This window comes from Homalodisca vitripennis, chromosome 3 (genome assembly GCF_021130785.1).
Source record: "Homalodisca vitripennis isolate AUS2020 chromosome 3, UT_GWSS_2.1, whole genome shotgun sequence".
Lineage (NCBI taxonomy): Eukaryota > Metazoa > Arthropoda > Insecta > Hemiptera > Cicadellidae > Homalodisca > Homalodisca vitripennis.
The window spans coordinates 30,727,649-30,750,813 of NC_060209.1; positions in this window are offsets into that span (position 1 = coordinate 30,727,649).

Below are 23,165 nucleotides of genomic sequence, written 5' to 3' on the forward strand. Positions count from 1 at the left end.
GGTATATTGATTCCAAAGTTATGCGCAATATAATAAAATGCTAATCGATGTAGTTATTTGCCAATTATAAATCACGTAAAATCTTACTATCTTAGTACAATAAAATGAGGCAGTGACTCTAATTGTTATTTCATTTTATGTACGAGTAGTTTAGCTATTCATTTTTTTTAGTTTTTGTTCTTCCGTTATATTTTCGGACAAACTGATTAAAACAGTGGAAATAACGAATAAGTAATTCTTCGAAACATTATTTTAATTTAGCTGGATATCTTTTTTTTCTAGGTCAGTATTGGTTAGTAAATGAAATATGTTGTATAAAAATATTATATTTTTATCAATTAGAGTTTTTGATATTCATGGTAATGGTAGACGTAAGATAAGATAAGATAACGCAGGCCTTTCTCGGAAGTTAGACAGTCAAAAGGATGTCCTTGGCTGTAATTTTAAGTTATATTATTAGAACCATTTGTTTTAAAGGATTCCACACAACATAATGCTATTTTACAATACTGGTCGATTGACTTTCTCTGCGTACGTAACTAAAACTTAATTACCGTAATTACGTCACTGAGCAGAAGATAATTCGCAGTCTCGGAATCAAATAACCATTAAGGTTACACCGAGCACTTTAGTGTGTTAATACGAAACGAACGAGCTCATTTAGAGAGAAATGAGACAAGAAGAGGCGATCGTTGGCTCGTTATAGGAGTTGTGTGGTAATAATCTCTGTTTGATCAGCCGTCGTTTTCGTTACGAAAGATCGCCACGTCAAGATTGATGCTTGCGTTGGTCTGAGAATCAGACTAACCTCAAATTACTACTATAAGTCGTCAATTCGGTTGTGATTATCGATAAAATTGTCATTCGATGAACGCAAGTAATGTATCAGTGTTTTTATTCATATAAAGCGTACTCTTATATCTCCTGTGCCTGATGTATTTGTATTGAATGCATCAGTTATATTTTCTTCAGGATAAAATTTGCATGTTAGAAGAGTTGTGTTCTTTATTTTACCTCATGTCTATTGTTCAAGTAATTAACCATTGCTCTCGTTTTAGTTACACAATATGTTTAATAATAGTTCATATGATATTTTCAATTGGGTAAAACTCGGGCATTATACTCTTGACTCCTTTTATAATGTATCACATAGCTTAATAATAATTATACTATATATAATAATATGGTTGATAATTATGTCTTATTACAACATAACATTTTGTAATTACGTATTATTTTATTACGTGTAATCGTTACTCAATACAATTTTATTTAGTTCTAAGTTCAGGAAGGTGTTTTAAGTTGTGTTAGAACTTTCGGTTTTTACATTTTTAAATTTAATTTTTGCAATGAGTCTTGATAAATTGTTTTAGTTTTTTTAAATACAAAAGTACCCAAAATTGTTTTATTTTCTCCTATAATTTTTACTTTTTTAAATTAGTTTTTATTTTTAAATTGTTTTATTGGCAGCTTCTTTTTGTTAATTAATTTTTTATTGTACTGCATTTGTATCCTGTACACTTTAATTAATGTCATTCAACTTGGTTTGTCAGGATATCTGTTTTAGGACCTTCAGCTTTTTGTGATAAATATAAAATAAAAACTATGATATACAATGTAACGTACCTATCTAGAGAACAGAATATATACAATGTATTAAGTAGCCAACTTGAGAAAATTGGAAATTCAAGGTTCTGTTTTGTGGCTGTGTCAGAACGAGACTGAATGCAAATAGAAATGTAACGTTATCAGAACATTAAAGCTGTCGCAACTGATAAAGCAGACCGCAGTAAAACGGTCATTAGCCGGTAAGCGCTCTTTTAATGTTCAGACCCGTCATTAACTGTCCATTCACAGATCTCAGTTGAACACGTTATCAGACAAACACAGAGCACAATCTTATCTGTTCTGTTATGCAATATAACGAAGATACAGTGTGAGTCAAAAGTATAGATTTACTCTGTCCAGCTTTTGATGGATAAAGGTGGGGGGATGGAACTCGGGACACCTTTCTAGGAAATAGAAGTGAACTGTTTAGTCACTGTTACAACTTTACCCATTTCCCCAAAATGAGATTTTTGGGACAGGCGGCTCAAAGCTTTTAAATGGTAAGCCCCATTAAGTGACATCTCATTGAAGAGGCCTTGATAAAAGAATAGTGGAAACTAGAACTTTATATCTTATGATGTGTTACTTAATGGGTCTTTACATTTAAAAATTTTCGAGCCACCCACCAAACTCCCATTTTGGGGGAAAATGGGCAAAAAGTTGTAACAGTGACTAATAGGTTTACTTCTATTTCCTAGAAAGGTGTCGCGAGTTCCATCCCTCCATCTTTATCCATCAAAAACTAAACAGAGTGTATCCATACTTATACTCACACTATATTTCGGAGAAGACTCTCCGATAGAATGAAGTGTTGCAAAATTTCCTTTTACCGGCAGCATTGATATTTGTATTATATATCAAATCAATCTTTTTCGTGGAATCGATAGAGATAGCGAAAGCGATGTGAAGACGAGATAAAAGACTGAAAATAGCTTCAAACCCAACATTTTTAGTTTATTTCATCTTGTTGTCAGACATTGGTTGAACTTAAATTTATTTGTGTAAACCCAAACCGTTACATTACTTAAGAACCTAACCTAACTGTTTGGTGGTTAGCTAAGAGATTTGACGTATGAAAATATATTGTTCATAATTTACCCTTTTGCCTACCCTCCCTTTTCGATCGTCGCCAAATATAACACGATAAACGATCAATTCATCATTAGAAAAAAACATTCTTGTATCGATTTCACGAAAAATTAGGTAGTGGTTTTCAATGTAAATTTAGTGCTCGCTCCGCCATTTAGAACTAGCACCACTACACAGTCATTGTTACATATTGTTTACTAAACTGCTTGGATTTTTTTTAGTCTACCAATAGCATCTCCTGAGAAAGTATAAAAGTATGCGAACATCATAATGTTTTGAAGTTACTACTTCTTTTGGCGGGCTGTGGAAGTATAATATGCGTGTGGGGGGGAACTTTCATTTCGCGTCACGGAACGACACGTCACTCTTGTTCGCTCTGTAGCCGAGAAATACTAGCCGTATGCAAGAATCGATTCTTAGTATAGTATATACTTATTTAGTTTATGTTAAGAAGAATTCAGACGATTATGTTCTCAGAAGTCATGTGCACTTTTACAACACTAGGATCGATTTAAACGTCTGGTCCTAGTATTTTAAGAGTGCACATGACTTCTGAGAACAAAATCGTCTGAATTAATTCTTCTTAACATAAACTAAATAAGTGTATATTATACTATACTACGAATCTGTTATTGCATAAATAAATGCATACAGCTATATATAACTAGTATTTCAATCTGAGTTTGTTAAAGTCTTTATTGATTTCTTTAGTATTACTGGTCTATTAATAATCATGTAGCTGCATCTCCATCCGTCTGTCTGTCCGGGTGTGCTGACTCTTGATAGAAAAGTCCTAGATACTCGAAACTTAGTACATAGACTCCTCGTGGTAGCTAAGAAATTTGCTGATTGAAGAAGTCACAGAATAGGAAAGTTACAGTTTGTCAGAAGTTAGTTTATTCAGGACATGCAACCACCACAGTTCGTGTCCCTTTCACAAGCACAACCAAAAACTTTCCAGATAATTGTGGAATTAGTTTCTAATTTTAGCATGAAAAAGGTACCGATCATCACTTTTCCTTATCTAGGAAAAAACTTTCAGTCAGTTCGGTACAGAATTTCGTCCTGCTCCATTTCTTGGATCTTTCGAAGCCCTGTTGTATCGATCGGGTTATTAGTTTTCGTAATTTAAGAATTCGTCATAGTATCTAAATCTTTTTATAAATGAGGGGTTCGTATCTTTGTATTGTTTCCTGATAAAAAAAACACAATAAAAACAACATTAAAACTAAATTAAAGGATAAATGATTTCGGACGTTTGCCATCGCCATACGTTATAAAGGTATACACAACGTTTCGAGGATTGGAATCTATCCTCATCCTCAGGGGGGGAGGAATTAATACATACAAAAATAACGAACGAAGTAAAGAAGGAAAAAAGGATTCAAACATACCCAAAAGCTGCTTGGAGTCCAGTCCAAGAGTTGTCACTCTACTTCTCACTGTTCATTATTTTTGTGTTTATTAATACCCACTCCACCTGACGAAAAGGATAGATTCTAATTCTCGAAACGTTGTACCTTTTGTAACATATAACGGAGGCAAATGTCCGAAATCCTGTTATTCATTCAAAACCTTACATTGTCGGTTTGAAGAACAAAATTTAATTTGTTTTGATTAGTCTGGGGTATTACTCACAAATAGTAAATTCAATGTTGTAAATGTTGGGCGAACCTAACATGTTGTCAGGGGTGTCTGTAAGGGTGTTCAAGAATCTCAAGTTTTCCCAAACGTTGAAAGACGAACAATAATAATTACAATAAATTATTTATTGCGTAAAACATGAAAACAATGTTAAAGTTATTTAGCTAAAATTTTACATTCATTCTAGCACCGAAGTCCCTCTTAAACGTCTACTTAACGAACACAGTCAAGTAGACAACCAATTAACGAACACAGTCAAGTAGACAATCAATTAACGAACACAGTCAAGTAGACAATCAATTAACGAACACAGCGTTCGATATTTTAATAGGTATAGTTTCTGCCAGGAATGATAAATATACTTATATTTCAATCATTGGTTGATATTTCTGAAAGTAAGAAGTTATTATATATTTATCATAACGTCAGTTAGCTTTGGCTTTCGCTTTTGTAATAATTGAGATTAATCGTAGTAAATACTTAATTATGCAGAAACTCACGTTCCTCTCACTTCCGCTTTGTCCAACGGTATTGGTACAGACCACATCAATGGTAACAGTCTAAAATGTTACCATCCCAAATCATTAGATCTCGTTTCTCATTTATTATGTCAAACAAAGCCCCCCCCCCATTCATAAATGTAGGCTTTCTGGTAACATTACAAATACATTGTTAAGATAATGTAACATGTTGCATTCTTATTCTCACCCATACTCTACCTTATAATGGTAACTTGTATTCAGTTAACATTACCATTTAAAGAATTCGGTTCCCAACATATTGGCCTCAACATCTGAGAACATTAATGTTTCGAACAAGTTTACACTTGATGGTTCTAATATGTAGGATTACATATCATAATGAGCTGTATTCTAATTATTGCCCAACATCTAAAGCTACTGTACAGGTACTGAAAGAATAGTCTTGAGGTTTTTCATATCCCCAAATGCCTCAAGCCCTCAGTTGTGTCAGCCTGTCCTAAATATTATTTAGATACGCCACTGTAACATTTCAAGGGACACAATGTCGTTTAACTGTGTAAAGGCAGAGTCAGTATTGAGTCGTGACAGTTTCAGAGAAACAGAATCAATGCAGGGAGCAGAGTAGGGTAAGAGCTTGTGTTGGAGCGGAGGGGGGGGGCAATAATTGCCAGTAAATGTGGGCCCAGACACCGGGTTGAGTTGTCTGGGCTCATTGTCTAGACAAGTTGGGGCAGATTAGCATCTAATGAAAGCAGTTCCGTCCGATGTATCTGGTAGGAGGTGAACTCTATAGATAATTAATAGAAGATTTGTGGATTTGGATTTATTGGAATTTTGGATTTACTAGATATGTATTTTTGTATTACTGTGAACTTTAAGATTAAAATTAATACACTATAATTTCTTAATGTTCATAACTTTTTTTATAACTCTAATAATTTTTTAAATTTAATAGAGTTGGATATTTTTGTCATAATTTAATTAAATTATCGAATAAAAAAAACTAAAAGTTTAATCAAATTTTAAAATTATTTTATTTGTTATATTTGGTTGACTCATATTATACATATATGCATACATACATACATACATACATATATATATATATATATATATATATATATATATATATATATATATAATATTGCTCAAGTTGAACGTGGTAGTAGATTGTAAAAAAGTTTTATTTGTTGAAAAATGTGCTATGTTTTGAAAATAAGGGAATATAAGTCTCTTCAGTGAGATTAAAAAATGTTGGGTGAGATAATTTTATAATATACTCTTACATCCAAAATTACATATCTAATTTAAATTATCTTTAAAAACTATGAGATTACTAGATCTGATTAAAGCCATGATGATTACGCCTGGTTTTGGTGTTTTCGTTAGTTACCATTCTAATTTTACCGAAATTTGTTTTATTCTTTGCAGATATTGTAGAATAAAATATGTACGGGGAACTGATTCTTCATCCAGCCTACACGCCAAAACTTTTTTGTCTTTTATAACAAAAGTTATATTGCAGACTTTACGTTGAGACATTTAGTCCAGTTTTGGACTTCTGTTCTTTTATTTCATATTAATCTTTACACGATTATGCTTAGGTGAATGAAAATTAAATTTGTGCCAATGTCGTTTCTTAAGATTAGCCGTTCTTAAGATTCATACTGTATTACGTCAAATACTTACGCTTTTTTCTAATCAAATACGAATTTATTGAGTAAATCTTTGTGTATCTCGCAGTAAATTAATTACTTAGGATCCAAATATTAGTAAATTAATGCTTTAATTGTAAAACTATAATAAAAGCATTAAAGCACAGCCTTTATAGCTCTTACGATATTTTCAGGAATTATGTTGCCGCTCTGCAGTCTTCCAGCCAGAGTAACCTTAAAAGATTACGAGGAAACAGCGCAACTTAATTGGCTGTGGATGCAAGAGAGAGCGGCCCATAAAGTTTTGGATTAGGAAGATACACTAGCTCGAATAATTTCTTGGCTTTATAATTAAGAGGTAATAAAGACGGCAGCTCTTCCCAAGACGTGGGGTTATTTCATGGAGCTTGTTAATAAAAGATGAGGGTAATACGGAGTACCGGTTGTTAAAGTGGAATATCAGTACGTACTGGCGCGCGGCGTGTTTTAGTGGCTTGTAGTTATAATTTATAATACTTATATGCCCAGGTTTTCCATAGAAAACACTACTACATTTCGTATTTTTACTATTATCCCTCAAACGTCTTGAGCGGGAACTTAACTACGATACTAAGAGGTTGAATCTGTAAAAGGATGATACTGATTGACAAAAAGTTGCAGTACCAAATTGAAATAATTGAACATCTTCAACTGTTTTAATTTTGTAGACTTTTCTGTTATCATTTTAAACGATTTTAGAATGAAAAATCTCTTCAAATCGGCTATGATACCTAATGATAGCTAGTTAATTTTCAGTAAACCGCACATACGACTCAAATGTTATTTTAGGTGTAGTAAAATGTTTTATAGAGCGTTAGACTAGAATCAGCGGAGACTTTAATAATCGGCATACACTCGTTATTCGGTTTTTTTATTGGACAATTCGATATAACTTTTTATCCAACTTTGATAAGTACAAATCGTACACAATAAGTTTTAATAAAATACAGGAACAAGAATAATCTCACACATTACAATTTTAAAAACCTAAATTTAACTGTAACATTACAAAACAACAAAACGAACTATGACCTAGACTTAGATATCAAAGATACCTTATAATATTAGTAACTTGCCCAGTTAGATATAAAGGAGCTTTTGTGAAATGGAGGAAAGAATTATGCCCATGGATTACCAGGAGCCAAACCCACATGCTTTATTTTTCGAAAGTATTTACAATCCATCACAACTAAAATCATCTGGTGCAAAATTATAAAAAAATGGTAATAATATTAATTCACATATAGTCTTAAATTAATGACTGCAATTAAACTTCACAGTGTCTAAAGCCACTTAAACAAATCTCGTCACTTGTGAGTAATATCTCACATATTTTCCTCACTCATCGCCATTTTCAAAGTCTCAAAATATTAATAACTTCTTGCTGTTTATTACTTTCATTGAAATCGCTACAACTAATAAGTTGAAATCATACACCAAGTTAAATCAATCGTAATATCGAATTATTCCTTCGGATAAAACATCGAACCATTCGATAAAAACAACCGAAAAACGAGTGTATGTCGCTCATTAAAGTCTTCCCGTGAATCACTCGAAGGTCTGAAAAGTGCCATTTGTCTGTATGTAAGTCCGCACGATATCTCGAGAACGCACTGACTATAACTCGAAATTGTGCGTAAGCTTCATTTCTACATAGGCAACATCGAGTTGATGATGCAACTTCTTCCATGCAATTTCGCTGAGAATTAGCAAACATTTATGTGTTGGTCTTATGGGTAAATAGGTTGCAACGAGAACATTGCAGAATAGATAATTTTGTAAAGAAACTGAGTGCAATCATGTGAAATTTTTACAGTTATACATGTAAGCTAACTATCTGCAGGGTATCTCGGAAAAGACATCTGTAGACTTTACATTTGACCCAGCAGGGATCACTTCTGCCTGGTTTATACCTACCAGTTGAACCCACCACTGGGCACAGCAAAAACCGATGTGCCACTTCAATCTGGGCAACCTTATGGATGTCCAGTAGCGGCACATCACTAACCGCAAATGTTGAGATTCTGGGGTTAATAGGCATTCGATAGGTCTAGTTTACTGTGGGAGGTGACTGTTGGAGTTGGTGGGGTTTGTTCCCTTATCTCAGAGGTTCCTGTTAACCTCAACTAGGGTGTGCCACCCCCTGCCTACTATGACTGGAAAGGCTGGTTCAGAGCTGGCCTCCCCTTCTTCCGGGATGAATTGAGATGTAGTGCCCTAATTCTTCCTCATGGATCTCAACAGGAGGCGATCTCTACTCCCTAACCTTACCCATCCTGAATATCCTGTCACTCCGGAAGCAGCGCAAAGGTTCTTACAGGCCTAAGTGCAATATGTAAGCTTCTTGTCCTAAGAGAAAAAAATATTGGTGCATGTCCATCAATTTCATGCGTCTATGAAAGGCAGAATCATTGAAGGTTGGTAGAAGGGCTCTTTTGTCTGCAGGGTAAATGTAAAACATTCTATTCTATATGACCGCCTGACTAGCCGTCCGCTGGACATCTCGGGAATGAAATAAGCTACAGACTTGAAATTCAGCATGCAACCTCAGAATCCTGTTACGTGACACATATGGTGGCGTACTCTTAATTTGTTATAAATATACTGGGAACTCCGAACCGTATAAGTTATTTGTACATGTTCAGTCCTTGCTTGCATCGTTAGAATTAAAATTAAGAGATAAAGGGATTGTTGGAAATATTATAATTTGTTGTGAACTCAAATACAATAATCGTTGAATATGCCTACGGCGCACAGTGGGGTCTTCGACGACTGAGCCCAAGAGTATTTTACACTGTAAAACTATTTTATTTATTTGTAAATGTGTTATGGAATTGTTATATGGTTAAAGAGACAAAAAATAATTATTAGTTTATCATACTTTAACGCTCTCCAACTGATTCACGCGAATTGTCAATGAACTAGTGAGCTACTATTTAAATTGTTGATGAATTTGTGTCTTTTTAAACAAAAAAATATAAAAAACTTTTGGCAATTATGTCGTGAAAGTGATTGCAATAGACTGTATTAAGTAGTTCTAATGAAATCTACCTAAGAGCATGTAGATACATAATCGGTGAGTCAATGTTTTTCAAAGTGATATGTATTTATCTTAAAGGAACCAAAACTATCAAGAATTTATAAACTTTTGGATAAAGGAAGAACTGCCTTGAAAATTCCGAGTAGAAATACAACTTTTAATATTTGATAATTAGATATAATTTAAATGCCATCTTAGCTATATAGGTTAGTGGAATAATGGAAGTTCCTCTATACGTAAATTTCAAAATTATTTAAAATCATACAAAACATACCTGTTTAATTTTCCTTGATTACTATAATTCACTAAGAAATCTCTTATCATCAATAAATCCACTTTAAAGTGGAGGAACATAAAACGTACTCCTGTTCTACGTACGCAAAAAATACTCTCCAAATGTATGGGTACTCAGGATCGGGTTTCCCTGGTTACCTCGCTTATCTGAGTTAACCTCGCATCGCATTCCATTCCAAGCAATCCTGACAATAATTACCAAGCTCATTCAAAACATTCTTAAAGAATGCTTAATATATGATCAAACACTCCAATAAATGACAAATTTTTATTTTTGTGAGGCCTTTTGTGCTCAATGAACACATCGTCAGACCCACATAACTGAAATAAAAGTAAAGTAATAATACAAACAATTTACACTTAAATAAAAACATATGTCTTGAAAAATACAAAGAGATAATATTTTAAAGGCCAGGAAGTATGTCTGCTGTATATGTAAAAATTAATATTTGATTAGATTAAAGGCAGTAACGGTGAATTTTGTAGAGGTCCAGGCTCATTATTTACTAAATAATTTTGGTTCTTCTGCATAAAAATAGTTTCGTAAGCATCGAGGAATGTGTTGTTTTTTATTTCTTTTTATAATTTTACTCGTGAAAAGCAGTGTCCAGTATAAAGTGCATGTTTCGCCATGGCCGATCTTTCCTCTTGTTGATACTTCAGACATGCTTTATGTTCCTTTACTCTCTTTTTTATCTTCCTTTTTGTTTGGCCAATGTATTTTAAATTACAGTTGTCAAATATTAATTTTTATATATACAGCAGACATACTTCCTGGCCTTTAAAATATTATCTATTTGTATTTTTCAAGACATATGTTTTTATTTAAGAATACATTTTACCAGCTTCTTCTTAATGGAAACTAAATGCTTAATATATGATCAAACACTCCAATAAATAACAAATTTGTATTTGTGTGAGGCCTTTCGTGCTCAATGAACACATCGTCATACCCACATAACTGAAATAAAAGTAAAGTAATAATACAAACAATTTAGACTTAAAGAAAATAATAATAAGGTATTTCCCCAATAAAATATTTATTATATACCTGCGCCGTCTGTCTCACTACAAATAATGGTTTTTTTTTTTTTAAGAGAAGCTGATCCCCTTTTTAGTCTTATTCTGCCCTCTTCATGGGGCACTGATCTCTGTGAGGATCTTTCCAAGCAGAATAAGGAGGAGAGTCTATACAATACAAGGTCGATGATAGTGATAAAAAGTTCAGAGGTCACATACTGGATTCGAACCTGCGCTAGCTCTAGCTCAAACTCAAAGTCCGACGTCTTAGACCTCTCTGCCATCTGCACTCCCACAATTTAGTAGAATACTATCGAACTCCTTTTGGGGTTTCTGAAGAAACGTCTGTCTCACTTCTCAGTGTCGAATCAGAGAATCAGAGCCACTGCTGAAATTTAGTCTAGTGAGAGGAGTTGGGTCCCTGGGTGTCACTGTCTCAGAAATTTAATACCTACTTTCTGTCGGGTCGTGCTCTACTTGTCACTGTAGCGGAGAGTTATCAACTAACACGATGAGTTTCAATTTGAGTTGTTTATAAATTTGACGTGGAGAGGGATAATAATCTTTTAAATAGGGTATAATCTTATTTATGTTTTAAACTAGCTGTTTCCCGCGGCTTCGCATGCTTTTCGTAAGCTTTGACCGCGTATGAGAGCTACTGGTTCAAGTTAATTATATTTTCAACGCCGATGTAGAATTTGCCTTACTGCCACAGTCAAGAAAATCTCTCAAAAGTGTATACAACCATTGTACATTACATATACTTTATTATAAAGCGGTCTAACTCACTCAAACTTTAAGTTCAACCAGAAATATATTTTAAAGACAAATATACATCATAACTTAGCGCCTTCAAGTAGTGTTTGGCTATTTAATATACGTAGCTGTTTCGTAATTGCAGTTTATAATGTGCAGGCGCTTTGAAAACTTGTTTCCTTTGCAGCGCAGCCTGGTGGCAAGGTACATCAATGGGCGTAGCATATAAACCTTCTCCGAGGAATAAGCAATATACATAAAACTTGTCATAATGATCGGTCAAATGGTTTACAGTTCTATATAGGACATACAGAAACGTACATGTTGTTATAGATTAGTTGTTATAATTCATTTAATTAGATTCTTATTGTATGTTTTTTAAGTCTAAACGGTCTTCTTCACTTTAAATTTTGCTTTAGATGAGCTGTATCTTTTGTTTATTAATTATTCCACGTGGTTATTAAGGAACGAAAGGTCCTTCTGTGCGAAGACGTTGCCTAGAGAGGTTTTACAGATTGAAATATGATAGATATTCCTCTAGGGCTTAGGAAGAATGCTTTGATCTCAGGGTCGAAATGTGAGAGTGCAGCAAAGTTGCCCTTACAGTCAGTTCAGTAAAGACTACGTTCTGTCGACTCCTTCGATACTCTTGAGTATCTGTTTACTATCCGTAAACAAAGCCAAGTATCGGGTAGCAGCTGAATGAGTTAGAGAAGACGTTCGGAGTGATCTGCCCCATAAACTGGAATAAACACGCTAATTAACAGAGGTATAAAGTGAGGCAGTAAAGCCGACAGTTGCCTGCAGCAGTTAAGCTCTTCTTGTCTGTGCTTCTGACTCGAGCTGGACTAAACCAAGTAATAACGTTTGCATAGCCATGGATATCATCATTACCTTCCTGATATTTAGCTAATGCTAACAAAGCGCCTCTACATACTGCATTAGCAAAATTAACAGAAATGTGCATAGAGTTTGGAACTACAAACAATGTTTTGTATTTATTAATGATCTAATATACGTTGTGTATTAAACGTGTTCATTCATTTTTCCTTGGCCCTCCAACTGATGACCGACGGCACAGACGTTCATCGATACCGCTTGTGAACTGATAAAGACGGTACAGCCGTCGGTCAACTTTCCGCTATTATTACGCGAAAACCGTTTAAGTTATAAAGACATAGCTTGCAACAGTCAAATTCTCTACTCATAAATATAAATTCTTTTTCTATAGTTTATATTCGTAATTTTACTCGTTGTCTATTGATATCAATCCAAATGCCGTACAGCATACAGCTGACGGACTATGCAGCAGGTGACGCACTGCATGGCCATGACGATCTTTGTTGTTACTGTTGCTAGGTTATTATGTAGGCTAATTGTTTATAATTTATTGTTTGTTGTGAAATGGGCGATCCCCGTTGTTCAAATGATATACATGAGCTATTAGGTGATGAAAATATTATTTCTGATGATGAAAGTAACATATTGGCAAGTGAAGTGCATGATGATATTTATTTGTCATGTTTCTTGTCAGGTAGTCTGGATCATTATAAACCGGTGGAATGTAAAGTAAAGTAAAGATGGCTTATTTTACCAGGCGAAGTTAGGACTAAGAAGCCCTCTCTAACTTAACTGGGGACCAACGGCTTAAAGGTGACTTCCGAACTACCACCAATGGCCGGGCAGGCGGGCTGCTTGCAAGGACAGGATCGCTCAGCGGTCACCCATCCAAGCAGCAGCCACGCTCGATGTTGCTTGATCCGGTCATCTTGCGATAACCGTTGTACCCGCTACACTGCGCCATTGGAATGTGAGTTGGGTTGTGAGCAAATTGATAATGACAGTGGCAACAATTCATCATTACCTGATATTCCTCTTGTCCAAAGAATTCATCAAGTACCAATATAGATGCGTATTGACAAAAAAGTAGTACATACTTTATATTTTTATTAAAAAACTTCTTTATGTTGTAAATAGCTGTATATGTGTTATAATCATTTTGTTCACTACAAAACTGATTTTTTACATTTGCAGTATCTGACTATCTCAAGTCATGTGAAAGGAACTTAAAAAGCAAAGAATTTACAATACACATTTTTTAAATTTATGTACAAATAAGAAACATTACTCAAGTAAGTGCATATATTTATTATTTTAAAATTTTCTCAAATAAAACGTGTATATATAACACTTATTACTTAGCGTTAAGTACATATTTTAAAAAATCTGAAAAATATGTTACGCAAAGAAAAAAACCCGTGTATCATTCTGGGAGTTTCTTATTATTAATAAACACTAATGTATACAAGCAAACTCAACATAATTAGTGAAAATTCTGCTCACAACTGGTGATCCTTCTTTATGATAGCCCTACCATCCCGCGTCCAATACACTGAAAGGACGAGTGACACAAAGTCCTAACAGATTTAACATATAATTGTTCATTCTGCAATAACTATACTAACTATATCTGCAATAACTTTGATCTTTTTCCGATCCTTTGACAACAGGGTGGCCCATGAGGATGGGCGCAATACTGAATAGAAAAACTGAGCAATAATTAAAGAATCTGCAATCCTCTAGATTTATTCCTGGGCAGCTGAAGTACCAGATGTTTGATTCTTTCAATGTCTGAACTATCCCTAAACCCTTTTTATGATTTTGTGAGGTAGAGCGTGTGTATGTGTTCTATCACCTACATTGGTTTGACATAATAGCTCATATACCAAAGATAATAAACTTACAAAACTCAATATTAGCTCCGAACAACGGTGTGACCCATCCGTTACTGGCACACTCAGGCCCAAGTGACCTTTTCAAAACAGACTTCCTTCTCCAATAACTGGTTTTGGCTGCGTTTCGTTCCTGCTACGTTTCTCATTGTCGAGATTTATATTTTTATGTAGACTACTTAGGTAATATATTTGGATTTTTAGTGTTTTTAGAGGAAAATCACTGCACGTGGTGGTTGACTTCTCTTAGCTCAGCATGTTTTTTCGCTAATATTAATTTGGCTTGAATTGTATTATGCACATCCAAAAAGTCTAAAAGTAGTCAGACACTATATAAAATTTTTTTTAATGTATGTTTATGTAATGTAAAGTCCTAGCCATACATGTATACGAAATTAAGTGTATTATTATGATATTGTATGAACATTTCCATTATCCAGTAGGGTATGAAAATGTGATTTTTTTCAATTTAATTTGATATATAGAACATATACAATGTGAAAATGACCATTACATGTAGGTATTTCATGCGTTAGGTTAATATCCACCTATAGGATACAAATGCAAAATGTGTTATTATCCACATACTGAAAATTACTCCCAGATTGAGCTTCCCGTTCAATATGTAGCTAAAATAAACAGATATTAATGTATTGCTTGATTTATAAAATGTTCTGTAATATAAAAATGGATAATTACAATAACTAGAATAATTAAACTATAAAATTAAACAACAATATCAAAACAATAAAGAAACCAAAATTGATTTTTTTCACTCTTGCAAGAAATGCTTATGTAAAACGTTTTCGGTGTTTTACTTGTCAAGGCACACGTCACGAACGCCAAATTTAAAACAAGCGTGAAACGTGTTGTTAACAGGATATGAATTTGTTTTTTCTGAAAGCATCAGCAGATAAAGAGATATAGCTCCTCCTAAAAATCAACTGAGAAAAGAAGACAGATGTGTTGGCTGCCGGGCCAAGAAATCTATTAAGAGATCACATTGCTCACAAAACCTTCAGCTTCATATGTTTGCTTTTCCTTTGCCTCAGTCGTTCGTTTGTAGAGACAAAATTCCACTAAAATACTAATACAGTTATATAATTAGTTGTGGATTGTTGGGTTACAAGAAATAACGCAAAAATTTAGGTATGTCTAAGTCTTTTACATACATAACATTAATTGCTCAGAATACCAGGTATTCCAAATTTTATGAATACCGAAGGTATCATGAAAACTTTTAAGAGATACAGCAAAGGTTAAATGGACAAAGTTGTGCGTAATAATAAAACCAACACATCTATGTGGTTAGGTTAATTATTGTTTACGCCAAATCACTGTTCTCTTATTAGTACTTGCAATAGAAAGTTGTTTTTTATTCAGTTTGCATGAAATCTTTTAGTTTCTAAATATTATAATGAAAACTGTTTCATGACTACCAAGCAGGGGGTGTAGGTGCATGTGGGGTTCGTGTAAAATTGTTTAATGCAACGATCCATTTTTTATTAATCAATAGAAAGTATATATGTCACTGATTTAAAAAACTCCATGTATTTTATACTTTTCTTGTAAGTTTTTTTCAAATAATTAATGAAACAATTTTGTGGTTTTTATGCTTGTTTGAAGGAAATGCTTATTCTACTATTATGATCGTTGGTAAACTTGATCAACATTTAACTTCGCACAGTGTTGGATTTGCACAGTGACACAAAGAAATTGTCTGACAAGCACAGTATAAAAACCACTGTTTCTGATATTTTGTGACATATTAGCACAATGGCATGTTGGTTTCAAATTGTGTGTGAGTGAGTGAATGACGCAACCGATAATTAACTTGATCGTGTTAATTTTTTGTTCTTACATAGAAATTATCTGACAAGCTCATTCTAAAAATCACTGTTTCTGATATTTTGTGACATATTAGCACAATAGCATGTTGGTTTCAAATTGTGTGTGAGTGAGTGAATGACGCAACCGATAATTAACTTGATCACGTTAATTTGTTGTTCTTACATAGAAATTATCTGACAAGCTCATTCTAAAAATCACTGTTTCTGATATTTTGTGACATATTAGCACAATGGCATGTTGGTTTCAAATTGTGTGTGAGTGAGTGAATGACGCAACCGATAATTAACTTGATCATGTTAATTTTTTGTTCTTACGTAGAAATTATCTGACAAGCTCATTCTAAAACCACTGTTTCTGATATTTTGTCACTAATTAGCACAATAGCATGTTACTTTCAAATTGTGTGTGAAGCAACCAATAATTAACTTAACCACGTTAATTTGTCGTTCTTATTATTACGCAAAACTTTATCCATTTAATTTTTGCCGTATCTCTCATAGTTTCCAAAATCCCCAGTGTTGATAAAATTTGGAACACCCAGTATATGAAAATAAAATCTTTCACTAACAAGTCACAATTATACACACAAAAATAAGATTTTTATTTTGAGATGAAGAGTGAAAAGTTAAGAAAACCTATAAATGCTCTAAAATAATATATTCAAGTAATCATTAAATATTAGTTAATCATCAAGTAGTCATCATTCAAAAGAAGATAAAAATTCTATAGTTAAGCTTATTACAAATTGAATAAAATAAATCAAAACTAATAGACCAGAACAAGGAAATTCAGTTTATTTCACATTATCAACACATGACTTTTTATGAAATTAAAGATGGATACCTGAAATGATTTGTTCCACAATTTAAATATGTTTTTATTTTTGGATGTAGTCAGCCTGCAGTTCAACTTAAACAGCTAAATAGTATTAGCACTACTGACAGTAGAACTTCAAGCGAGATTATGCTGCTAATTACAAACCAAGTTCTTAAGATTACAGCAGACCTATTAAATGATGTCGCTTAAGCTCATTACATACTTTATGTTTGTTGAGTGAAGTACTACTAAAAGATTTTGATTGAAGTACAAAAAGCGTCACTCTTTCTTTTCGACAGGAATATTTCACAAAAGATAAAAATATAGAGCTAACTGCCATATCGTTTTAATTGCCATACCAAGTCGCAGAACATGAATTCACCCCAAGACCCACCATCTTTCAAGACTGCGCCATAAACGGGGTACGCGTTGTGGGGGGGGGGGGGGAATGCCGAAGGGTGAGGTTGGGCCATCAACAGTTTTATCACTTCCGCCTCTCTTTACTACCGGCTCTTAATTATTACTGACTGCTTTAGTAAAATTAACCGCAGGATATAAGGATGCTGGCGGGAACAGTCTGGAGAAGGGGTGCTGTCGGTCTAGACCCATTCCTTGGCCTGATTATGGTATTCATGAGGTGCTGAAGGGTTCGAACAGTGACTTGTTACAATACAAACTGTTATAATTCCTCAATTATAATTAACACATGTCAATTTGTGGCCGAATTATCCTACGAATCAATTTGGTAGTTTAGATTTATATTACTAGCTCTGTGAACAAAATGATTGTGACACTTAAATATTCCATGACCAAATATTTACGCTAAGATATCGTCTGAAAGTTTATTAAGAACTCGACAGGTTCTTCTTGAAATTGTATCGTTCTCTGTCTTTCCGTATTATACGATCCCTCTTGATAGAAAGGACATGTAGAAACTTGGTGCATAGGATCCTCTTGGTCTAGGTTAATATTATTAGCTTTGAAAACCAAATAACGGTAGCAGTTTCCATAACCAAACATAACGCCAAGTTGTATGTCTGTCCGTATGTACAAACCTCATGACAGAAAGGACATAGAGAGTTGGAACTTGGTGCATAGGATCTTGTTGGTCTGGTTTAATATTATTAGATTTGTGAACCAAATAATGGTGGCTGTTCAACAAACCATAATCAATTATTTACGCTTAGATGTCGTCTAAAGGTATTATTACAGAGCCGACAGGTTCTTCTTGAAATTCCATAGTTGTCTGTCTGTCCGTACGGACAGGCCTCTTGATAGAAAGGACATAGATACTTGAAACTTAATACTCGGGATCACAGAGTAATAAGGTATATATACCTTATTACTCTGTGCTCGGGATCCTTTTGGTTTGAGGTAAACCCATATTAATTTGGGGTCAAAAGGTCAAAGGCCAGTAAAGTTACAAACCAGGAATGTCATTGAGTTCGGTGGTCTTTCATTATGTTCTGTCTAGCCCTTCGATAGGGAGCTTTGTATCGGTTTATGTTATATTGTACAGTTGTTTTCATTGATTTATCGTGTTGTAATAGTAATAAATAATATCCTTTATTGCATAAACATTAATATAATTTCATAGCACGCGTCAGTACTACTATAAATAAAACTAATATAGGTACTAATTATAGCGCCAACAATAAGCCTTTGCACATAGCTTTCGACATCAGAACGGGGATTTCACTGTCTCTATCAATAATTATAATCTTCAAATATTTTCTTTCCAGCGGCCCATTATGAACTCTTCAACGGAGTAAAACGCCTTTGACACCAGGAGGTGTTTTAATCGAGATTTAATGTGTTTGGGATTATTTTAATGTTTAATACTCTCAGGGAGCTTATTAATTAGTTTCACACCAATTTGAGACGGCAAGTTTTGAAACGCTGTCGTTCTATGTTGTTCATTTCTGAAGTTGTCTCTGCCTCTCGTCTCGTATTGGTGGAAATATCTGCCCTGAACCAATTCGTATTTGAAACGGCAATATAAAGCGACCTCGAGAATATACAGACAGGTTCCATATCGGTGGTATCTAAAAGGGCATCAGCGTAGAAAATATTGACACGTCAAACTGAAACTGTACACGGCTGAGGCTGGTTTTCCTCATTCTGATGTACCGTATGTGTAACGTGTTTCATCACTCGGGTAGATATTGTATGTTTTCCCTATCTACTTGGACTTCGTCCACTGTGCATTTTCATTGTTTTAACTATTATTTATGTATTACTAGCTGTTCCCTGCGGCTTCGCACACTTTTTGTAAGCTTTGCTCGTGTATGAGCACTTCTAGTTCAAGTGAATTTGTCAACACCGATGTAGAGTTTACCTTGTTGACACTATCAAGAAAATCTGCCAAAAGTGTATGTTTATAGCCATTGTACACGTACATGTACTTAATAATAAAGTGGTCTAACATTCAAGCTATAAGGCCAAACAAAAATTCATTTCAGAGACAAATATCCATAGAAACTTCACATAGTGAGTGGTTATTATACACAACTATCGCGTAATTGTAGTTTGCAATGTGCAGGCGCTTTGATAACATATATTTTGCAGCGCCTCCTGGTGGTGAGTTACATCAATGGGCATAGCATATAAACCTTCTACGTGGAAAAATACATATACATACAAATTTTCATAATGATCGCTCAAATAGTTACTGAGTGTATAAAGGACAAACACACAAACATTTATTTATTTATATATATATATATAAATAAATATATATATATATATATTTCAGCCCTAAATATACGTAAATCTACGTGGTTTTCCTTTGCAAGCTTATAGTAAATGAGAACTCGCCTTCGGCTCGCAGGGGGCTACGCCCCCAGGTCCATAATAGTGGGGTGTTGGCTGAATATGGTGATAAGCGGAATTTGGTATAATTTTAATTCGGGTATAATGTTTCCAAATTGCATGTTCCCAGCTGTATCCGTTCTTGAGAATCATGAGGGTCGTAATGCTTCACTAACGCACAGCCAAATTATGTGTAGGCTAATACATAAAAATAATCAGTGGATTTCGTAGAAAAATTCAGTGATGTGTCAGCAAAATTAGGAGACAAGAAGAATTTGGTGACAACTAAAGTCCGAGATCAGGTTTGCCATGAAGTAAAAAGTACACCGTTAATTTTCCGAACTAAACAAACTTATAACTGTGAGGGCGTTTTGTGACTTAACCGTTAGATATACGAGAAAAAGTGACTGGTCCTGTTTTGTCCGAAATTTAATTTTGTCCCGATTGTGACCGTGGATTTTAGCTACGACCTCTAGTTTGCTGGTACAGAACTTGGGAGGAAAGATATGTGAATTTTTTAGTCACTTAAAAGCAGAAATTGCTGGCTTTCAGGTGTTTTCTAGTGGTTACACGACCTAATGTAGAATTTTGCAAAATTTTAAGTTCCTAGCATACCAGGAAGTGTGTTAGACTTTGTGTAAATGAAGATAATTGGGTGTAAGAATGAGACGGCTCGGGCTTGAGGACGTAGGCATTGTAATTTCGGATTTAACCAAACTTTGGACTTTGAGGGCGTTTTGTGGCTTAACTATTAGAGAACGACAAAAAGTGACTGAACCTCTCTTGTCCGAAATTTAATTTTCAGTTCTGACATCGGATTTCAGCTACGACCTTTAGTTTCGTTGGTACAGAGCTTGGGAGGAAAGACTACACCGGTCAGACATGTGAATTTTTTAGTCACTTAAAAGAAGAAAATACTGGCTTTCAGTCGTTTTCTAGTGGTTACACGGACTAATGCAGAATTTTGAAAATTTCAAGTTTCTAGCATACCGGGAAGCGTGTTAGACCCTTTGTAAATGAAGATAATTGGTTGTAAGAATGAGATGGCGCGGGCTTGAGGACGGTGGCATTGTAATTTCGGCAAGTACTTGTAGTACGAGGCCGTGGGCAGGGGCGGATGTGGAAGGGTTGTGACAGCGAGTGGGTACTCCAGGGCTGGGTGCGTACAGGTGAGGGGTGTTTGTCGTCGTTGCTAAGTTACTGTCCGACCGTCTGTCTGTCTGTCCGTTTGTGTGCGTGCTGCCTGCGTGTCGGCATGGACAGGGTGAGTGTTGTACTGTCACAGCTTTCTTTTGTTTGATTTGATAAATTAGGAATAGATCATTTAAATTATAGGCTTTCTAATTGTAATGTTAGGCTAAGTGGAAAATTCATTGTTGAATTTAGAAATGTCACATACCTCCATCTTCCACATATATCTCGAGCAATTACCCTCATCACTCCCTACTCTTCAAATTTTCTTTGGGAAAAGTCCGACTTATTCTCTGGGTGTCACAGCTTTCATTTGTATGATTTGTTAAATTAGAAATAGGTAATTTAAGTTATGGACTTTCTTACTGTGCAATGTTAGACTAAGTGAAAAATTAATACCTGAATTTAGGAATGTTACATACATCAACCTTACACATACGTCTTAAGCAATTCCCCCCATCATTCACTACTCTTCAAATTTTCTTAGAGAGAAGACCGACCAATTCTCCGGGTGTTACAGCTCTTAAATAAATTGCTGTAACACCCTAATATGATAAATTAGAAATAGATCATTTAAATTCTGAACTTTCTAATTGTAGAATGTTAGTAAGTGTAAAATTAATACCTGAATGTGGAAATGTTACATGTATCACCTTCCACATATATCTTGAGCAATTTCTTTTATCAAAATTTTCTTTGGCAAAAGATCGATCAATTCTTGTAGTTTTACTAGTCAACCCATTATTCTTATAGCTAATAAATTCTTATGTAGTTTAAAACCTAAATGGAGTGAATTTACATAAATAGCTTTACCTAAACAAATATTCTATTTGTCCTGAAAGCGTTGCATTGAACAATAGTTGGTTTGTTAAGTTGGTTAATTAACATATCTAGAGAAAACCTTCGCTCAACATTGCACGATGATGGAAATATGCAGGCATCTGAAGCTTTCAAGTGCTTCTCTCAGGCCATTTCGCGATATAAAAAGTGTAAAAGCATTTTTAATGGACGATCGCATTAGCATCGTGTTAAAAGTCGATGTAATACGAATCTCTCTCAATTCTTTCTTTGTATTCTCTCCGATTCTTCGTCTAATTGCATTCAGTACTTATTGCGCGTCGACAAAAGGGATTCACATTTCACTCTCGTAGCTTACCTCGGAGCTCTCGTTTTCAAGGGGTAGCGCCCCCGTCTTTAAGAGGGGGTGCAGGATGTTTAGCCTCGATTAAAAAGCGTGCGTTATCATTACTCTAGAACCGGCAGGCGGTGTTTCCTCCATTGTCGGATATCACATTGTGCGAAGACAATGGCGAACCGGAGGGTTGATTGGGGATGCTTTCTCTGCAGACGCGGAGATGTGCATAGCGAGGCGATAGTGATGCCGGCCTGAGTGATAGGAAGCCGATGGATGCATTGTGCATTGTATTGTGCTCTGATGATCGCTTTGTGCACCGATGGTGGATTGAAGAACGGCACACTTGGTTTTCATTGTAATCGATGGCTTGAGATGGAAAATGGATTCACTGTTCCCATTGTACTCCAACTGCACTTTACCATATAGCCTGAGAAGTTTCGTCTATAGTTTGAATATAAAATTCTAAGATATTTTAGTAATTATGAAATTAATTTATCAACAATTCTGGAAAATGGTCAAAAGTTATCAGCATGCGTTTCATCTATAAATCCTCGAGTTCTATCCATAAGTCATGATGTGGAAATCCTCTTCTTACTAACCGATACCCTGTTGGCAATTTCTATGAGGTAAACATTTAATTACTACTGTCCAAGTAAATATCCGAAATAAATCCATACAAGAGCTGTTCTAATTTTACCTCTGGGTTATGCAGCTGGGAAAAGATTGAATTATTGAAAACAAAGTGTCATAACCAGGATTTTGCAAATTGGTGGTTTGATACACAGGGCACCAAAGAATACATGTTTGGAGAGAGGGATGAAAACAAAATGTACACTTTGCAGGACTTGTGTAGGGAAACAATTACTTAGAACGTTAGATGTAACTTACCAGGGAATTAGAATTATTAAGTGAAAAGTAGGAAAGTTGTTTGAAATCCTCACCTCCCTGCACTTGGCCTCCGAGAATACTGTAAAATAATAGTTGCTTTAGAATTTCATTCGT